Here is a 20,819-nt window from a genome sequence, read left to right on the forward strand (position 1 = left end):
TTGCCCCTTACTGTTTAAAACCAGTTTCCTCTGCTCCTTCCTTCACTCTGAGGACTTTGTAATTGGACAAATGTTAACATCCCTACTATTTTCTCCCTTAGGATCAATTTTCTCTCAGGAGGCTCCTCATTGACTCATGCAAACAGATTTTTGGCGGGAACTGCTCCAAGGCCTTCCAGATGTGCACAGGCATGGATGAATCAGAGCAGAAATGGACAGATGCAGCTTAAATGGAGGGTTCTGCTATGTAAGTAAAGCATCCAGCCTTCCACGCTGGGAATCACCACTAGTCCCAAGCTTGAGTTGAGTCATCTTTAATTGAGGCACACAGAGTAGGGCAGCTTTGAAGTCATTTACACCTGAAGCTGGACTCCTACCCAAGTGTCTTTCTCTCTTTGTGACCTGGAGTTAGCTACTTAACTTTGAGTTTTAATTTACTCATAGTTAAAATAGTAATAATAATTTTCATTTTATGGTTTGTTATATGCATTACTAAATAATATTTAGAAAATATCTGGCAAGTACTAGGCTTGCTTTTTATTCTTTTTCCATTAAGCATCTCTTTTGTGACTTACTAAGGCTGAGTTTTATTTTATTATATTTCTATCATCTTTCTTTTCGTGTAGTCTTTTTCTTTCTCTCTTTTTTTCTTTTTTCTCTTTCTCCCTGCCTGCCTGCTTGCCTATCTTCCTTCTTTTTTCTTTTTTTTCTTTTTTTTTTGAGACGGAGTCTCGCTCTGTCGCCCAGGCTAGAGTGCAGTGGCTCAATCTCGGCTCACTGCAAGCTCCGCCTCCCGGGTTCACGCCATTCTCCTGCCTCAGCCTCTCCGAGTAGCTGGGACTACAGGTGCCCGCCACCACGGCTGGCTAATTTTTTGTATTTTTAGTAGAGACGGGGTTTCACCATGGTCTCGATCTCCTGACCTCGTGATCCGCCCGCCTCGGCCTCTCAAAGTGCTGGGATTACAAGCGTGAGCTGCCGCGCCTGTCCCCTATCCTTGTTTTTTCTTTGCTGTGTTTTTAAAACAGTAGACAAACATCGGAGAACAGGACCTCATCATTAGAACATTGATAAGTTTTTCTAGCAGAAACAATATTTTGTTCCAACAATTGTGTAGGCTTAATATATAAGTAACTTCACAATATCCTTTAGAAGTTAAACACAGATTAGAGTGTTCTAAAATTATTTAAAAATTTAAAAATGTTAAAAATCAGCTGGGTGTGGTGGCTCACACCTGTAATCCCAGCACTTTGGGAGGCTGAGGTGGGTGGATCACCTGAGGTCGGAAGTTCGAGACCAGCCTGACCAACACAGAGAAACCCTGTCTCTACTGAAAATACAAAATTAGCCGGGTGTGGTGGTACATGCCTGTAATCCCAGCTACTCAGGAGGCTGAGGCAGGAGAATCACTTGAACCCAGGAGGCAGAGGTTGTGGTGAGCCAAGATCGCGCTATTGCACTCCAGCCTCCAGTTTCACAAGAGTGAAATGCATCTCAAAAAAAAAAAAAAGTTAAAAATCACACATAAGCTCACAACTTACATGAACAAAAGAACTTTTACATTTTATATTACTTACCATAAACCAATAGCAAATACTATTTCTCAAAGGCAGAAATTCTGCATAAAATTCAGCAATGCCTTCTCATACCTGTTACCCAAATACAATTCAATAAAATCAGTGACACCAGGGTATTGTGAAGCTTAAACTACAACTGGATGTAAAATGAGCTTATCTAAGCTGTTGTTATGGTGTTAATTTTATAAAAAATGTATCTGAGAATGGACTTTCTCTTTCTACCTAATCTAAAAGGTAGGACGCTGGAGATAGTAAATTACCTCAAACCACAAATGGGAAACAGATGGCTTTTCAGCCAGGGACAGAACCAATTATTTATAACCTTCTCCTCGTCATCCTTCTTACAAACTAAACCTGGCAAATGGTTGGGAACATGAGCTCACGAGTCAGTAGGACAACAAAATATGCTGACTATACTGTAGGCTAGTTTCTTCCTGAAAGAAGGCACAGTAATGCAGGATGAAAATAGTGGTGATGAAAGCAACTTAAAGTTACTTTTGATTTTTAAAAGTAGTAATTCCGGGCCAGGCGCTGTGGCTCATGCCTGTAATCCCAGCACTTTGGGAGGCCAAGGCGGGTGGATCACCTGAGGTTAGGAGTTTGAGACCAGCCTGGCTAACATGGTAAAACCCCGTTTCTACTAAAAATACAAAAAATTAGCCAGGTGTGGTGGCACGTGCCTATAATCCCAGCTACTTGGGAGGCTGAGGCAGGAGGATTGCTTGAACCCGGGAGGCGGAGGTTGCAGTGAGCCGAGATCGCTCCACTGTACTCTGGCTTGGGCAATAAGGGTAAAACTCCGTCTCAAAAAAAAAAAAAGTAATTCTGGCAGGGTGCAGTGGCTCATGCCTGTAATCCCAGCACTTTGGGAGGCTGAGGTGGGTGGATCACCTGAGGTTAGGAGTTTAAGACCAGCCTGACCAACATAGTGAAACCCTCTCTCTAATAAAAATACAAAAATTAGCTGAGTGTGGTGGCGGGTGCCTGTAATCCCAGCTACTCAGGAGGCTGAGGCAGGAGAATTGCTTGAACCCGGGAGGCGGAGGTTGCAGTGAGCCGAGCCATTGCCCTCCAGCCTGGGTGACAGAGCGAGACTGTCTCCAGAAAAAAAAAAGTAATACCATCACAGCTATTGAATGAAATGTTTCCGAGTGTTCTAATATTAATTCTGAAGTAGTCAACATCATGTTTTTAGAAGGATGTTATTGAATCAGAACATATTGTCACTTGAAGGCACCTCTAATCTCAGTTCACAAATAAGAAAGTGTGATATACTTATTGGGCAAACGCAGTGGGCAATGGACCAGCCAGTGAGGACACCCCAATCCTGAGTTACAATTCTAAATACTACCTCATTTGTACACACTGGGAACTGGGAAAATGTCAGGTTACAAGCAAAATATATTTGCGTAGACCTTTACATTTTTCACTGTGCTATTCTCAACAACACTGTCGATTACTATCCTCTTTGAAATCCACATCTAACTCAGATCAGCAATGAAGGCTCTTGCTTTAATTCTTAAAACCAGTAATGTCAGTGTTGCTGATCTACATGTAGGATTTCAGAATTTAACCAGGCCAGATAATACAACTGTGCTCAACTCTACTAGGACCAGGAAGTTCCCAAGTGGACTTTGCATTGAGTGGAGTTTTAAAATTCCACGGAGGCCCACCAGTGGATTAAGTATATATTCTTGGAACACCAAAAAACAGGAGGCCTTGTTGGTATCACTGGCAATCCCTAGATGACAAAGTTTCGAGTAAGGTGAAATGAAGACAGGGTCTTGCTCTGCCACCCAGGCTGAAGTGCAGTAGTGTGACCTTGGCTTACTGCAGCTTGAATTCTTAGGCTCAAGCGATCCCCTTGCCTCAGCCTCCTGAGTAGCTTGGACTACAGGCACATGCCACCATGCCCAGCTATGTTTCTATAGAGACAGGGTTTCACTATGTTGCCCAGGCTGGTCTTAAGCTCCTGGCCCAAAGCCATCATCCTGCTTTGGCCTCCCAAAGCACTGGGATTACAGGTATGAGCCACTGTGCCTGGCCCAAGAAAGTAATCTGTTTAAAGTTTAGCGCCTAAGGAATTCAATAAGGAGAGGTCATAGTGCTCTCTCAGGTATCACGTAGAAGCAAAGCAGAGCTCACATGTGCTTAAAATGTCATCCAGGGTCACTCTCTGAAGTGCTAATTTTATGTTTCCTTTTACACAAAAAAAGAAAAACAATTAATCTTCCAACTCAACCAGTCCCCTAGTATAATAACTGAATGAGTTGGGTATAGTTCCTCCATTTCAAATGGTTTACATAATTGGATATAATAGAGAGCAGTATTCAACAAAAGGTGATCACTATAAACACGTGAACTATCATCATTATGAAAGTGCTTGAGGAACACTGGGGGTGGGTTAGGGCATGGGATAAAGGTGGAGTTAATCTAAAAAAGAAAAGACTTCATTGAGAAGGAGTTTGAAAGGGGATAAGCAATCTGGCAGCTGAAAAATATGGAGAATCCAAGCCATGTGTAATATATGTGTGCCTGCTTGAATTTTCGTTAGTACCAAATTGTCCCTAATGGCATGAAAAATAATAAAACACAAAGTTGGATGAAAGTTAGATTATTCAACCTGGAAGAAAGTGCATATAGATAGGATATCCTTAATTTTTTATGAAACTTTCTCTTTAACAGTTTATAATGACAAATCTCTAGTTGAGTGGAAAAATCTGGCACTGGAGAATTTTACTTAATTATATAACTGAGAGTTGACAGAGCTTTTAAAAAAATTAGCTTGTGCCATGTAAAAGTGCTGGTATTTGATCTTGACCTTTTTTTTTTTTTTTTTTTTTGAGATGGAGTCTTGCTGTGTCACCCAGGCTGGAGTGCAATGGCGCAATCTCAGCTCACTGCAAGCTCCACCTCCCAGGTTCATGCCATTCTCCTGGCTCAGCCTCCCAAATAGCTGGGACTATAGGCACCTGCCACCACGCTTGGCTAATTTTTTAATTTTTAGTAGAGACGGGGTTTCACTGTGTTAGCCAGGATGGTCTCGATCTCCTGACCTCATGATCCACCCACCTAGGCCTCCCAAAGTGCTGGGATTACAGGCGTAAGCCACCGTGCCCGGCCTGATCTTGACCATTTTTGACCTGACAAACTGGCAGTGTTTTATGCTTTGACATAAAACATGGACTAATAATTTAATAAAAATAGTTATATATACCAGGTGCAATGGCATGCCTGTAAGCCCAGCACTTTGTGAGGCCAAGGCAGGAGGATTGCTTGCATCCAGAAGTTCGAGACCAGCCTGGACAATATAGCGAGACCTCATCTCTCCAAAAAATCAGAACCTATCCAGGTGTGGTGGCGTGTGCCTGTAGTCCTAGCTACTTGGGAGGCTAAAGTGGGATGGTCACTTTAGCCCAGGAGGTTGAGGCTACAGTGAGCTGTGATCGTGCCACTGCACTCAGCCTGGACGACAGAGTGAGACCCTGTCTCAAAAAAATTAAAAAAAACTCAAGAAGAGCTATATATATTTATATATGTAATATTTGACTTATTACATACAATTTGTCTTATTTCATATTTTATTTCTATACATAATATAGTTCAGTATATGTAACATTAAAACCCTACTAAACATAGCATCATTTTGATGATTGGGAAAGCACTTCCTTCTTCATTCACTAGACATTCATTGAGCACCTATTATGTTTCCAGCACTCTGCTCCTTGCTGAGATACAAGGATGAGTAAAATATATGTCTTGCCCTTGACTTTCTCAGTTTAGTAAGGGAGATGAACACCTCAACAGATCATTACTCAGAGAGACTGTGTATACAGGGGTTAAGAAGGCAGGCCCTGAGGTCAGACAAACCCAGATGTTTAGTCTGGTCTTCACCACTTTTGCTAAGTGCCAAAGCTCTCTTAGCCTTGTGGAAATAATAACAGTACCTCCCAGGATTCTTGTGAGAGTTAAATGTGACAATGCACGTGAAGTTGCTTAGCATTGTACTGTACTTAACAAGTACTCAGGAAATGCAGAGTATTACTGTATGTGTTAAGTGCTATTTACATAATTAGATGTGGTTGCTACTTGCTTCCTTTGAGTGGAGTTATGTCAACTGGTTTTAATGATAAGCAACACATGACAGTGACAATGGTTTATAGTGAACTATAGTGAACTCCTCATAGTAGTTTAGAGAAAAATCTCATCATCATTTCCTGGAAATGAGACCTGTTATCAATCAAAAGTGCTGGTCTAAGAAAGTGGCTGAACAGATTGAACATACCTCTCAGGAGTGGGGCTGGCTTTTCTAGGTACTCAACATTCTTTTAACACTTTTGATTAAAAGAAAAAAAAAAAAAAGGGCCGGGCTCTGTGGCTCAGGCCTGTAATCCGGCTCAGGCCTGTAATCCCAGCACTTTGGGAGACCAAGGCAGGTGAATCATGGTATCAGGAGATCGAGACCATCCTGGCTAACACAGTGAAACCCTGTCTCTACTAAAAATACAAAAAAATTAGCCAGGCGTGGTGGCGGGCAGGTGGCAGGTGCCTGTAGTCTCAGCTACTCGGGAGGCTGAGACAGGAGAATGGCATGAACCCAGGAGGCAGAGCTTGCAGTGAGCCGAGATCACGCCACTGCACTCCAGCCTGGGTGACAGAGTGAGACTCCGTCTCAAAAAAAAAAAAAAAAAAAAAAAAAAAAAAAAGAGGAACTGAAACAGGAACTAATAGATTTAGCAGATTTGATGACAATTAAGAACTCAAATTCTTTTCTCCAGTTCACGTTTGTCTTCTCAGACAAAATAGTTATTGCCAAGATGCCCAAGCACATGAATGCCTTTATCAAAATCTACTGAATAGTCTTTCCTTCAATAAATACTATTGAGCCCTACAGTTTGCCAGGCACTGTGCTAGGCTCTGGGAGTATGAAGGTAAGCAAAACCACAGGCTGGTGGTGGAGACAGACATTCATGAAATAAGCCTCCCCATACATAATAATAGTTGCTCTAAGTGAGAAGTTTAGAGCAGGGGCCCTGATTTAGGCTGGGGCATAGGTTTGTGGAGGCAGGGAAGAGTTCATATGGGGAAGTAACATCTAAAAATACCACTTACCCTTTAGAAGAGCTGGCGATTTTCTCTCTCTCTCTCTCTTTTTTTTTTTTTTTGAGACAGAGTCTTGCTCTGTCGCCCAGGCTACCGTGCAATGGTGCAATCTTGGCTCAGTACAACCTCTGCCTCTTGGGTTCAAGCCATTCTCCTGCCTCAGCCTCCCAAGCAGCTGGGATTACAGGTGCCCACCACCATGCCTGGCTAATTTTTGTATTTTTTAGTAGAGACGGGGTTTCACCATGTTGGCCAGGCTGGTCTTGAACTCCTGACCTTGTGATCCACAACCCCCTCTTGTCCTCCCAAAGTGCTGGGATTACAGGTGTGAGCCACCATGCCCGGCCGATTTTCTCTTTAATTCCAAAGCCGCCAGCAAGTTCAGGAGATAAAAGCTTAGTCAAATAAATTTTTGGTTACCATATGGAAAATGTCATGTTGATATAAATTATTTATTCTATCACCCAACTATATTGATAACATTAAACATGGCCTTTCTATCTGTCATTCTGCCCCAATGGGACGTTCATTTCGTTAACGCTATACAAAGTAAAATCATCTACCTCTAGAATGATTTTATCATTATTAACACACATACACATGTATACTTAATTATGGTTCTTTATATGCACTAAAGAAGCTGGGAAAATTTTAGAAGATAGTAAAATGAAATGGTTCTTCCTTTCTTGTCTGGGAGGGGCTCCTTGCTCTGGAATGATACTTCATATATAAATACAGTGTTTCTCCGTGGTCTTCCTTTTGGATTTTTGGAGATTGGATGGGAAGGGCTGAATTTCAGCACACACTGAAAACAGCTTATCTTGTAGGAGGGATTATAATATCCCAAACATTGTATAAAAGTGGCATTTTGAGATTTCCTCAGAAATATATTAAAAACAGAGAGAGGAAAAAAAAATGATTGTAGCAAGTATTCAGCCATTTTACCTTTTTATTCAAATATTTAGCAATTTCTTGGGCTTCTAGTAATTTAGTGATCAGTGGCTCCAATCAGAGAGTTCATTCACAGGAATATTCACACTCATTTGTTTCAGCCTTAAATAAATAAAGCTTGATTTTTTAAGAGGCTGTCTTCTAGGTATTGCAAGTGGAATCTGCTCATATTGATTGGGTTGCTCTTCAGTAATTTCCTACAGCGTGCACATCTCTTCCTTTTTATGGTTTTCTCAAGCAATCAGTAAATAACGTATTCATCAAACTTAAGAGAGTGTCCAAACAGACTTTCTTGGGAAAAGCTGGGTTTCTTTCTTGCTGAGGTATACAGTTGATGAGTTCTTTAGCCAGTTGGATTATAGCAGCTCAGTGAGATCATAGCAAGTAACCTGGTTATGTTGTACTGATATTCATCACAGGAAATGAACTCATCTCCACAAATTATTTGCTGCAAAATAAATTAACTCCTTTAATAGAAAATTATCACAGGATCAGCACGTCCCACTTGTCAAGGAAGGAATATGAGCACAGTGTAGCTTTACTGTAACAGCAAGAAAGCATTATCTTGTTGCTCACAGTAGTCTCAACATAAATCTAAAATAATATCATCAAATGAACTCTCTGATTGGAGCCATTGATCACTAAATTACTAGAAGCCCAAGAAATTGTAAGTTTCGCCCGGCACGGTGGCTCACCCCTGTAATCGCAGCACTTTGGGAGGGCGAGATGGGCGGATCACCTGAGGTTGGGAGTTTGAGACCAGCCTGACCAACACGGAGAAACCCCGTCTCTACTAAAAATACAAAATTATCTGGGTGTGGTGGCGCATGCCTGTAACCCCAGCTACTCAGGAGGCTGAGGCAAGAGAATTGCTTGAACCTGGGTGGTGGAAGTTGCGGTGAGCCGAGATAGTGCCATTGCACTCTGGCCTGGGCAACAAGAGCGAAACTCTGTCTCAAAAAAAAAAAAAAAAAAAAAAAAAGAAAGAAAGAAAGAAAAAGAAAAAGAAATTGCTAAGTTTCAACAAAGTCATGTTAGTTGTGTGAAATATTTCATAATACATTCTAATAAAAGGATTAATCACGTAAGGTTATTACAATGATATTGCGCACTTTTACTATTGCATAGCTTTTCCTATGAGCCCGACACTATGCTAGGCACTTACATGCATTATCTTGTGTCCTTTGTACAGCAAACCTAGAATGATTTACTCATGGGTTTCTTCCCCAGATCACACATAAAGAAATGAGAACTGATTGTGCTAAAAATTTTTTCTCGTGCCTGTGATCAGCGTATTATATTTGGTATCTATGTTGGGCTGAGAATAAGAAAATAGAAACTAGAAGGACACTAGAAATAGAGGGAAGATAGGGAATTGGAGGGGACCAGAGCTAGAAAAGGAAATTATAGTAATAGATTACTATATGCCAGAGTAATGTATATGATGGGACAAACAAACTTTTCTTTTTTTTTTTTTTTTTTTTTTGATACAGAGCCTTGCTCTGTGGCTCAGATTGGAGTGCAGTGGTATAATCCGGGCTCCCTGCAAACTCTGCCTCCCTGGTTCAAGCAATTCTCGTGCACCAACCTCCCAAGTAGCTGGGATTATAGATGTGTGCCATCATGCCTGGCTAATGTTTGTATTTGTAGTAGAGACGGGGTTTTTGCCATGTTGGCCAGGCTGGTCTCGAACACCTGACCTCAAGTGATCTGCCTGCCTCAGCCTCTAAAAGTGTTGGGATTACAAGTGTGAGCCATTGTGCCCGGCCACAAACTTTTTTTCTATACTTTCACTGTATTCTTAATATTTCTGCCACAAGATTCAGTTTTTCCTACAGCAAACAATTTTCCAGGTCTCTATGGACATCAAGTAGTGTCCTACGAATCAACTTAATTCTGACTCTATCTCCATCTGGCGATAGTACAGAAACCACAGGTCAAGGGCTCAGTCAAGACTGCCCCCATTTCAGATGCCGGGTTGTAACTTGTTCTTACAGCCAACAGGAATCCAGGGTTCCTATGACTGCTTCTCACTTTCGTTAATTTACTAGATCAGCTTGGAGAACTCAGGAAAATAGTTAACTCCCTATATTTGCAGTTTATTACAAAGGCTAGAACTCAGAGGCAGCCAGATGGGAGTGATGCATAGGACAAGCTACACAGGAAAGTGCACAGAGGTTCTATGCTGTCTCTGGGTGGGATTTTTTTTTTTGAGATAGGGTCTCGTTCTGTCACCCAGGCTGGAGTGCAGTGGCGCAATCACTGCTCACTGAAGCCTCGACCTCCCTGGCTCAAGCAATCCCCTCACCTGAGCCTTCTAAGTAGCTGGGACTACAGGCGCACGCTACCATGCCCAGTTAATTTTGGACTTTTTGTAGAGATGAAGTCTTGCCATGTTGCCCAGGTGAGTCTCAAACGCCTGGGTTCAAGTGATCTTCCTGCCTCTGCCTCCCAAAGTGCTGGGCTTACAGGCATGGGCCACCCTGTTTTCTTTTGTTTTGAGACAGGGTCACCCAGGCTAGAGTGCAGTGGTGCAATCATAGCTCGCTGTAACTTTGAGCTCTTGGGCTCGAGTGATCGTCCTGCCTCATCCTCGAGTTGCTAGGATTAAAGGCACGCACCACCATGCCTAGCTAATTTCCCTTTTTTTTTTTTTTGTAGAGACGGGGTCTCGCTTTGTTGCCCATGCTGGTCTCAAACACCTGGGCTCGAGCGATCCTCCCACTTTGCCTCTTGGAAGTGCTGGGATTCCAGGCAGGAGCCGTCGAGCACAGCCTGGGGCCTGGATGTCTATGTGAGACAGTAGGCGGCACTGTAAGCATCTCGGAACTGTCGGTGTTCGTTTTTCGGCACTCTATTGTAAGCCATACTTTGTGCTGCACTCTACTCACGTTTGACTCTTTGTAGTACACTAAGCCTCACTCCTCATCTTGGAATCATTTGCTGTACCATACGCCTCAGTCTTTTTGTCTTGGAATTTTTTTTTGAGACGGAGTTTCGCTCATGTTGCCCGGGTTGGAGTGCAATGGCGCGATCTCGGTTCACTGCAACCTCCGCCTCCTGGGATCAAGCGACTCTTCAGCCTCAGCCTTCCGCGTAGCTGAGATTACAGGCGCATGCCACTATGCCCGGCTAATTTTTGCATTTTTAGTAGAGACGGGGTTTCATCATATTGGTCAGGCTGGTCTCAAACTCCTGACCTCAGGTGATCCGCCCGCCTCGGCCTCCCAAAGTGCCGGAATTACAGGCGTGAGCCACCGCGCCCGGCCTGTCGGGATCTTTAGTGGTGCCGGATGCCCTAGGTTTTCATCTTGGGATTCTTTGGAGGCCATACGCCCGAGTCATTTTGTTTTGGAATCATTTGGGAGACCGTATGCTCCGGGTTTTTTGTTTGTTTGTTTTTTGAGACGGGGTTTCGCTCTCGCCAGGCTGGAGTGCAGTGGCGCGATCTCGGCTCGGCTCACTGCAACCTCCGCCTACGGGGTTCAAGCGATTCTCCTGCCTCAGCTTCCGGAGTAGCTGGGATTACAGGCACGCGCCACTATGCCCGGCTAATTTTTGTATTTTTAGTAGAGATGGGGTTTCACCATGTTGGCCAGGATGGTCGCCATCTCCTGACCTCGTGATCCGACCGCCTCGGCCTCCCAAAGTGCTGGGATTACAGGCGTGATCCACGGCGCTCGACTGTCCCGGTCTTTTTGTCTTGCAATTGTTTGCAGTACTGTACTCCCTGATCTTTTCGTCTTGAAATTCTTTGGGGAACTGTACACCCAATCTTTTCATCTTGGAATCCTTTAGCGGACCGTGTTGCCCTAGTGCTTTTGTCTCGGCATTGTTTGCAGTGCTGTACACCCCAATCTTTTCGTCTTGAAAACCTTTGGGATACTGTACCCTTGGTCTTTTCGTCTTGGAATTCTTTGCGGGATCGTATGCACCCGTTTTTCATCTTGGAATCTTTTGGGAGACCGTATGCCGCAGTCTTTTTGTTGTGGGATTATTTGGGATACTGTATTCACCAGTCGTTCCATCTTGGAATGTTTTGGGAGATTGTATGCTCCAGTTTTTATGGCTTGGAATCGCTTGCAATGCCCTATGCCCTAGTCATTTCACCTTGGAATATTTTGGGGTATCAAATGCCCCAGTCTTTTGTCTTGGAGTCATTTGCAGTGTTGTATGCGCTAGTCTTTTTTATCTTGGAATTATTTGGTGGACTGTACACCCCAATGTTTTCATCACGAAATCTTTTGGGAAAGGCTATGTTCCAGTCTTTTCATCTTGGAACCTTTTGCAGTGCCATACGCCCCAGACTTTTTGTCTTGGAATCTGTAGGGGCAGCTTATGCCTCAGTCTTTTCATTTTGGAATTCTTTGGCGACTGTATTCACCAGTTTTTTCATCTCGGAATCTTTTGTGAGATCGTATATCCCAAGCTTTTTGTCTTGGAATCGTTTGCAGTGCCATCTGCCCCAATCTTTTCATTTTGGAGCTCTTTGGGGGGACTATACACCCCAGTCTTTTAATCTGTGAATCTTTAGGGAGTCCGTATGCCCCAATCTTTTTGTCTTAGAATTTTTTGTGACATTGTACACCCCAGTCTTTTCATCTTGGAATCTTTTGGGAGACTGTATGCCCCAGTCTTTCTGTCTTGGAATCACTTGCAGTGTCATACACCCTAGTCTTTTAGTTTTGGAATCGTTTTCAGTGCAGTATTTCCTAGTTTTTTTTTCTCTTGGAACTATTTGGGGGACTATATACCCCAGTCTTTTCATCTTCGAATTTTTCAGGGAACCGTATACTCCAGTCTTTTTATCTTGGAATCATTTGCAGTGCTTTACTCCCTAGTCTTTTTTTTTTTTTTTTTAGATGGAGTCTCGCTCTGTCGCCCAGGCTGGAGTTCAGTGGCGTGATCTCGGCTCACTGCAACCTCCGCCTCCCGGGTTGAAGCGATTCTTCTGCCTCAGCCTCCCGAGTAGCTGGAACTACAGGCAACTGCCACCATGCCCGGCTAATTTTTTGTATTTTTAGTAGAGATGGGGTTTCATCGCGTTAGCCAGGATGGTCTCCATCTCCTGACCTTGTGTTCCGCCTGCCTAGGCGTCCCAAAGTCCTGGGATTACAAGCGTGAGCCACTGTGCCTAGCCATTCCCTAGTCTTTTCGTCTTGGAATCATTTGTAGTGTTTCGTCTTGGAATCATTTGTAGTGTCACATGCCCCAGTTCTTTCATCTTGGAATTCTTTGGGGGACCGTGTGCCCCAGTGTTTCCATTTTGGAATCACTTGCAGGGCTGTACTCTTCAAATCTTTGGGGACACTGTATTATGCCCCAGTCTTTCCCATCTTGGAATCTTTCCAGAGACCCTATGCCCAGTCTTTTTGTCTTGGACTTATTTGCACGGCTATATGCCCCAGTCTTTTCATCCTGGAATCTTTTGAGAGATCGCACGCCCCAGCCTTTCCATCCTGGGATCATTTGCAGTGCTGGACTCCCTAATCTTTTTGTGTCGTAATCGTTTGCCGTGTCATCTTGGAATTATCTTGTCATCTTGGAAGTGTCTTTTCATCTTGGAATTATTTCAGGGACTATAAGTCCCAGTCATCTGTCTTGGAATTGTTTTCGGGGATGGATGCCCCAATCTTTTCGTTTTGGGGTCTTTGGGGAATTGTATGCCCCAGTGTTATTGTTTCAGGATTCTTTGCAGTACCGTGCACCGCAGTCTTTTCATCTTAGCATCCTTTGGGGTACCATCCTCCCGGCTCATCTTGGAATTATCGGGGAGACAGTATGCCCTTGTTTTTTTTCAAGGTACCACAGTTTTAAACATTTATGTTCAACTATTGAGAGTCATCTTGGTTACTTCCAGTTGCCCCAGTTTTTTTGTCTTGGAATCTTTGGAGGTACTGTATTCCCCCTTTTTTTGTCTTGGAATCATTTGCGGTGCTGTATACCCCAGTCTTCTCGTCTTACAATTCTTTAGGGGTACAATATGCTCCAGTCTTTTCATCTTGGGATTCTTTCAGTGAACGCAGGTCCCAGTTTTTTTGTCTGGGAATTCTTTATGGGACCACACACCCCCGTCTTCCTGTCTTGGAACCGTTCGCAGCACTCCATTGCATGCAATACCGCCGGCGGCACTCTACAGGACTTGGAGCCGCCTCCGCTACCATATGCAGCACTCTCCACGGTAGCTCCCTGGGGACTCAGCTTTTCCAATTCCCCATCTTTAGGCTGCAACAGCATGGCAATGCCCAATAGAAAACCACGCAAGCAGTAGCCATCACGCTGCCAACACTGGTGGTGCCCTCTTGGGCAGTGGCCACAGTCTGCTGGGCGCATTACTAAGCCCTGAGCACTCTATGAACTCATCATCTCCATCTGGTGTCCATGTCCTGCTTGCTGCTCCAGTTGTCCTAAAAATATGCCCCAGTCTTGTTTTGAGCAGGTATAGTAAGATGCACAGACACGCAAATGATTGACAACGAACAAGTCATATTTTATTATACTCACAGTCCCCAAGACACGGGAGGGGGTCACTCCACACAGGGCCACACAGGGAAGTGACAAAGCAGAATGAGCAGGCGTAGAGAGAGGGAAAGCACCGGCAGACTCTTTACTATGGATTTCTCAGGAAGGAATGGGCAAAGCAAGGTAAGCAAATGGCACAAATTTAGGATTGGATAGTTTGCATTGTTTCAGCAGATTCTGTGCTATAGGGTGCATCCCCAATTGTGTAAAAACTGGTTTTGGAGAGTCTGAGTCTTAGTAAATCATGAATTTTTTTTTTTTTTTTTTTTTTTTTTTGAGACGGAGTCTCGCTCTGTCGCCCAGGCTGGAGTGCAGTGGCGCGATCTCGGCTCACTGCAAGCTCCGCCTCCTGGGTTCAGGCCATTCTCCTGCCTCAGCCTCCCAAGTAGCTGGGACTACAGGCACCTGCAACCACACCCGGCTAATTTTTTGTATTTTTAGTAGAGATGGGGTTTCACCGTTATAGCCAGGACCGTCTCGATCTCCTGACCTCGTGATCCACCCGCCTTGGCCTCCCAAAGTGCTGGGATTACAGGCGTGAGCCACCGTGCCCAGCTAGTAAATCATGAATTTTAGGGCCTGATGCTCTCTCAGCAAATCGCTGCTTCTCCAAGATAATGGACTGTAGCTTGGAGCCCACAGAGAAGTCCCTAGAAACCAGTCTGTCCGTTGTTCTCCCTCCTCTTTTCAAGATTTTAAAACTTGTAGCAATAAACACATAACATTAAATTTACCATATTTACCATTTTAAGCGTACAGTAATTTAATGTTAAGTATATTCACCTTATTATGCAACAAATCCCTGGAACTTTTTCTTCTTGCAAATCTAAAAGTCTATAAACAGCAAACACTGATTCTCCTTCCCTCTTTCTGGCCTTTGGTAACCTCTTTCTACTGTTTCTGTGATTTTGACTGCCTTATTTAGTTTTTCTTTTCTTTCTTTCTCTCTTTTTCTTTTTTTTCAGACAGGGTCTCACTCTGTTACCCAGGCTGGAGTGCACGTGCAGTATTGTGATCATAGCTCACTGCAGCCTCGAACTCCTGGGCTCAAGTGATCCTCCTACATCAGCTTCCCAAGTAGCTGGGACTACAGGCACTCACCACCACATCCTGCTAATTTTTAAATCTTTTATAGAGACAGAGTTTCCCTATGTTGCCGTAGCTGGTCTCAAACTCCTGGCCTCAAGGGATCGTCCCTCATGGCTGGGATTACTGGCTTGAGCCACTGTGCCTGGCCGTTTTTGTTTTTGTTTGTTTTAGAGACTGGGTCTCACTCTGTCCCCCAGGCTGGAATGCAGTGGTGGGATCACAGCTCATTGTAGGCTCCACTCCCTTGGGCTTAATCAATCCTACCATCTCAGCCCTTCAAATAGCTGGATTACAGGTGTGCGCCACAACACCTGGCGATTTGACTCCTTTAGATCCTTCACAGGAGTCCTTTTGTGACTGGCTCATTTTTTTAAGGGCTCTACATATTGTTTTCCATAATGGCTATATTATTTTACATTCCTACCAACAGTGCCCAAGGGTCCCAACTTCTCCATTTTCTGGCCAACACTTGTTATTTTTGTTTCTTTTTTCTTTAATAGTGGGCATGTTGTGGGCTGTGTTGAGGATCAGTACACAAACATTTGCATTTGAATACAATTTTTAACATACTAGAATGAAAATCTCAAAAGCCATGCTGTTGTGATCTTTTCTAAAATGATTCCAGTGACTTCCCAGCTTAAAAGCTTGGGGCAAATTTTCCTTAAGAGCTGTTAATTTCCAATGTAATATCATATAAATTACCTGCTCAAATTTTCAATTTTCCATGGCATATTAACAAAGTTATTAGGAAATAACTTTGGTTATGGACTACCATAACCAAAGATATTACAGAGTGCACGTAATCCTTTTTTTTTTTTTTTTTTTTTTTTTTTTTTGAGACAGAATCTCAATCCGTACCCAGGCTGGAGTGCAGGGGCGCGATCTCGGCTCACTGCAACCTCTGCCTCCCAGGTTCAAGCGATTCTTTTGCCTCAGCCTCTCAAATAGCTGGAATTACAGGTGAGTGACACCATGCCTGGTTAGTTTTTGTATTTTCAGTACAGACAGGTTTCACTATGTTGGCCAGGCTAGTCTTGAACTCCTGACCTCAAGTGATCCTCCTGCCTCAGCCTCCCAAAGTGCTGGGATTACAAGCGTGAGCTACCACACCCCGGCCGAGTGCATACAATTCTGACAGGGAGAGTAAAGATTAAGGAGTGGTTTTCTTTTCTTTCTTTTTCTTTTTTTTAGAGACAGGGTCTTGCTTTGTCAGCCAGACTGGAAAACATTGGTGCCATCATAGCTCACTGCGGCTTTGAACTCCTGGGTTTAAGCGATCCTTCCGCCTCAGCCGCCCGAGTAGCTGGGACTACAAGCGTGAGCCATCACGCCCACCCGCCCCCCGCCCCTCCAACCCCTTTTGAAAGTAAAATATTTAGAATGGCTTTTATTTCTAGGCAACTACCATTTTTCCCCCTCTGTCTTTTGATGTTCACCTGACAAGCTCCTGGTGGTAGCCGGTAGCTCTGAAAGAGAGCAAAATAAGGTAAGGTCCCAACCTAGTGATCGCAGGCCTGGGCGGTATTTCACCTTTGGTGGTGCCATTGGTTTCCTGTTGTGAGATTATTCCTCCCATTGGGGTTAGGACACGTAGGCCAGGGGCGGGGTGGTGGGGGGGTGCGCGGTGTAGTAGGGGGTCGGGGGTGGGAGGGGTGAGGGAAGACTCCTTCCTTTGCTATGGGTGTTACTTTCTTAGTTCACTTTAGCATTTAGCCCCACCTTGGGCGGAGATAGCAATCTTGCAATTGTTCCATGCCCATCAGCTCTCCTTGGTCTACAGGCAGGGAGGACCTGGTCTTTAATCTGTCTTGTCTTTAACCTTAGTCAATCAGGAGCTGCTATATGGTCTATTCTTGTTAGACCAGAGGCGCCTGGTCGCATGGCTCTCTTTGGGAGGACTTAGGTTGATAATGGCAACCTCACACTTTAGGGCAGACACCGCGAACAACAGACAGCAGAGGGCTTTATGCAGCCCACATAGCAGCAGCACACCCCTCCAGCAAGCAGTTCTGCTTCCCCACATGGTGCTAGCCATGGGGGAGAGCCACAGCAAGCTACACGCGGGTCAAAGGCATTTTGTTGTGCCCCTTGTGGTTGTGACCACACACCCTGCTTGATGCGCCAGTTGTATTTTTCTCTAATTTGATCTTTCCTCTAATTTGCTCCTGAGACAGAGAGTAGCTATGAAGTCTAGCCTGTCCTGAAGGGGCTGCCCTGAAGGGGATGCTTATATTGTGTTTTTCACAGAGTATTTCTTTATCCTGACCTAATGCCTGATTGTCCAGCCTGTATCCAGGTGTCCTTCTCACAGGAAGCTTGTTTATATGGGCAGGTGCCCTTGTGGCTCTTGTCTGACCTGTGTCCAGTTTATTCCGCTGAAGCCGGAATACTCCCTCTAAGAGCCCTGACCGGCAGGAGGGTTCACTTCCAGTGTTTAGCTCAGGTGAGACACAGCGGAGGTAACACAACAAAACACGTGAAATAACAACAACAAAAAAAGCAGTGTGTCACTGACAGATCCCAGAGAGAAGAGGACGGCACGCTTTGCAGGGCCAGCAGGAAGCGGGAGCCATCTGGGACATGCAGGCTCAGATAGCGAGTGGGGAGCAAGCAAGAGTGTGCAGGGGAACTGTGGGCCAAGCCTTTAGAGGGGTCCAGGGCGTCACCCAAGCAGGTTTCCCGCGGGGAGTTTTTTTTTTTTTTTTAACGGGATTTGGCTCTTGTTGCCCAGGCTGGAGTACAGGGGCATGATCTCGGCTTACTGCAACCTCTGCCTCCCCAATTCAAGCAATTCTCCTGCCTCAGCCTCCCAAGTAGCTGAGATTACAGGTGGCCCACCACCACGCCTGGCTAATTTTTTGTATTTTTAGTAGAGGTGGGGTTTCACCATATTGGCCAGGCTGGTCTCAAACACCTTGACCTCAGGTGATCCACCTACCTCGGTCTCCCAAGGTGCTGGGATTACAGGCGTGAGTCACCGCACCTGGTCCCCATGGGGGGTTTAGAGCAAGCAGGCATGAGTTCCGTGGGGGCACACACGCTGTGACTGGGAGGAGGGCACTGTGGCATATCTGTGCAGTCCAAGCAGTGTGTGGGAGCCAGTGGGTGAATCTAGTAGGTTGTGCCTAGCTGTCCTCTAGGGAGGTGGTCACCAGAAGGTGGTGTATAGATTGTTGGATCGTCTACCTTGAGGAACTGAGAGGAGGTGGAGAGTTGAGAACTGGAAACGGTGTCAAGGGTGACTAAGCCCTGCTTCTGGTACGAGAAAGTCCAACTTATATTCAATACGAGAAAGTCCAACTTATATTCAATATGAGAAAGTCCAACATATATTCAATACGAGAAAGTCCAACTTATATTCAATACGAGAAAGTCCAACTTATATTCAATACGAGAAAGTCCAACTTATATTCAATACGAGAAAGTCCAACTTATATTCAATACGAGAAAGTCCAACTTATATTCAATACGAGAAAGTCCAACTTATATTCAATACGAGAAAGTCCAACTTATATTCAATACGAGAAAGTCCAACTTATATTCAATACGAGAAAGTCCAACTTACATTCAATACGAGAAAGTCCAACTTACATTCAATACGAGAAAGTCCAACTTACATTCAATACGAGAAAGTCCAACTTATATTCAATACGAGAAAGTCCAACTTATATTCAATACGAGAAAGTCCAACTTATATTCAATACGAGAAAGTCCAACTTATATTCAATATGAGAAAGTCCAACTTATATTCAATACGAGAAAGTCCAACTTATATTCAATATGAGAAAGTCCAACTTATATTCAATACGAGAAAGTCCAACTTATATTCAATACGAGAAAGTCCAACTTATATTCAATACGAGAAAGTCCAACTTATATTCAATACGAGAAAGTCCAACTTATATTCAATACGAGAAAGTCCAACTTATATTCAATACGAGAAAGTCCAACTTATATTCAATACGAGAAAGTCCAACTTATATTCAATACGAGAAAGTCCAACTTATATTCAATACGAGAAAGTCCAACTTATATTCAATACGAGAAAGTCCAACTTATATTCAATACGAGAAAGTCCAACTTATATTCAATACGAGAAAGTCCAACTTATATTCAATACGAGAAAGTCCAACTTACATTCAATACGAGAAAGTCCAACTTACATTCAATACGAGAAAGTCCAACTTACATTCAATACGAGAAAGTCCAACTTATATTCAATACGAGAAAGTCCAACTTATATTCAATACGAGAAAGTCCAACTTATATTCAATATGAGAAAGTCCAACTTATATTCAATACGAGAAAGTCCAACTTATATTCAATACGAGAAAGTCCAACTTATATTCAATACGAGAAAGTCCAACTTATATTCAATACGAGAAAGTCCAACTTATATTCAATACGAGAAAGTCCAACTTATATTCAATACGAGAAAGTCCAACTTATATTCAATACGAGAAAGTCCAACTTATATTCAATACGAGAAAGTCCAACTTATATTCAATACGAGAAAGTCCAACTTATATTCAATACGAGAAAGTCCAACTTATATTCAATACGAGAAAGTCCAACTTATATTCAATACGAGAAAGTCCAACTTATATTCAATACGAGAAAGTCCAACTTATATTCAATACGAGAAAGTCCAACTTATATTCAATACGAGAAAGTCCAACTTATATTCAATACGAGAAAGTCCAACTTATATTCAATACGAGAAAGTCCAACTTATATTCAATACGAGAAAGTCCAACTTATATTCAATACGAGAAAGTCCAACTTATATTCAATACGAGAAAGTCCAACTTATATTCAATACGAGAAAGTCCAACTTATATTCAATACGAGAAAGTCCAACTTATATTCAATACGAGAAAGTCCAACTTATATTCAATACGAGAAAGTCCAACTTATATTCAATACGAGAAAGTCCAACTTATATTCAATACGAGAAAGTCCAACTTATATTCAATACGAGAAAGTCCAACTTATATTCAATACGAGAAAGTCCAACTTATATTCAATACGAGAAAGTCCAACTTATATTCAATACGAGAAAGTCCAACTTATATTCAATACGAGAAAGTCCAACTTATATTCAATATGAGAAAGTCCAACTTATATTCAATATGAGAAAGTCCAACTTACATTCAATATGAGAAAGTCCAACTTACATTCAATATGAGAAAGTCCAACTTACATTCAATATGAGAAAGTCCAACTTACATTCAATATGAGAAAGTCCAACTTATATTCAATATGAGAAAGTCCAACTTATATTCAATATGAGAAAGTCCAACTTATATTCAATATGAGAAAGTCCAACTTATATTCAATATGAGAAAGTCCAACTTATATTCAATACGAGAAAGTCCAACTTATATTCAATACGAGAAAGTCCAACTTATATTCAATACGAGAAAGTCCAACTTACATTCAATATGAGAAAGTCCAACTTACATTCAATATGAGAAAGTCCAACTTATATTCAATATGAGAAAGTCCAACTTATATTCAATATGAGAAAGTCCAACTTATATTCAATATGAGAAAGTCCAACTTATATTCAATACG

This window comes from Symphalangus syndactylus, chromosome 8 (genome assembly GCF_028878055.3).
Source record: "Symphalangus syndactylus isolate Jambi chromosome 8, NHGRI_mSymSyn1-v2.1_pri, whole genome shotgun sequence".
Classification (NCBI taxonomy): domain Eukaryota; kingdom Metazoa; phylum Chordata; class Mammalia; order Primates; family Hylobatidae; genus Symphalangus; species Symphalangus syndactylus.